Source organism: Echinops telfairi, unplaced genomic scaffold, assembly GCF_000313985.2.
Source record: "Echinops telfairi isolate 266 unplaced genomic scaffold, ASM31398v2 ScPeMD7_5592;HRSCAF=6446, whole genome shotgun sequence".
NCBI lineage: Eukaryota > Metazoa > Chordata > Mammalia > Afrosoricida > Tenrecidae > Echinops > Echinops telfairi.
The window spans coordinates 13,460,715-13,462,269 of NW_022109491.1; positions in this window are offsets into that span (position 1 = coordinate 13,460,715).

Genomic DNA, 1,555 nt, shown 5'->3' on the forward strand with positions numbered 1-1,555 from the left:
GCTTGGTTTTATTCTAGGAACCACATGATCTAACCCAATATGGTACAATACTCCACCTGTTTATTAATCTGCCTATCTATCTGCATTCAATATACTTTATTATATATACACTCCTTAATACATACATGTAAGCACTGTATTTATATAAAGCATACGTAATACATATGTGTACATTATGTATATAAAGTGCATGTAATCCATATTATATGTACTGTACACTCAAGGGGGGGTCAAAAAGCTCATAGATGAATGGAATGAAATATTATTTTCCATGAGTGTTTTCAAGTCCCTTACTATAAACACACAGGGCAGAAATTCTGGACTATATGAAGAAAAACTCAGCATCAGGATTGGAGGAAGATGCATTAAAAACTTGCAGCATGCAGAGGACATAATCTTGTGTATTAGTCCGGGCGGACTAGAGAAACAAATCCACGGACACTCATAAGTGTATAAGAAATAGCTTTATATACAAGAGCAATTGAATATTGAGAAAACATCTCAGCCCAGTCCAGAACAAGTCCATTAGTCCAATATTAGCCCATATGTCCAATACCAATCTATAAAGTCCCCTTCTGACTTATGAAACACATACAATGATGCCAAATGCAGGAAGATCATAGGCCTATGGGTGGGAAATCTTGTGGATCCAGGGGTGTTGTAAGCATCTCAGCACTGGCAGGGGTCTCCACGTGGTCCCTCCATTTCAGGGCACTAGTGTAGTTTCATGTGTCTTGTCAGCTGTGATGTCTCCCAGGGAGTGAGCAGAGAGAGAGTGTCTCCCACCTTCAAGGAGGAAAATCAGAATTCCCAGAATCCTTAGGAGGCCATACCCACATGGAGGCCTCGTTGGCCATCACCTGATTGACAGGTTAGACCCCATGCCTTCACTCATAAGTCTTTCAAACTGACAAATGATTATGTAACTACCACACCTTGCTTGATGAAACTGAAGAGGATTTGAAGCCCTTACTGATGAAGATCAAAGACGACACCCTTAAGTATGGATCTCACTTCAACATAAAGAAAACAAAGTTCTTTACATCTGAAGCTGTAAACATGATCAATGGAGAAAAAATGGAAGGTATCAAGAATTTCATTTTTCTTAGATTCACAAACAATGCCCAAAGCAGCCACAGGCAAGAAATCAAACGGTATATTACGTTGGGAAAATCTGTTGCAAAAGACCTCTTTAAAGTGTTATATAGCCAAGACGTCACTTTGAAGACCAAGATGCACTTCACCCAAACCATGGTGTTGCCCATGGCCACCTCTACTTTCGAAAGTCGGCGTCCTATAAGGAAGACCACAGAAGAGTGGATATGTTTGAATATTGACGTTGGCAAAGAATTCAGAACAGACCATGGACTGTCCAACAAACACAGCTGTCTCGGACGAAGTACAGTCAGAATGCTGCTTAGAGGGGACGATGGCGAGCCTTAGGCTCACATAATTTGGACACGTTATTGGGATCAATCAGTTCCTGGAGAAGCTTATCCTGCTAAGTAGAGTAGAAGGTCAGTGGAAAAAGAGGAAGATCCTTTCTAGATGGATT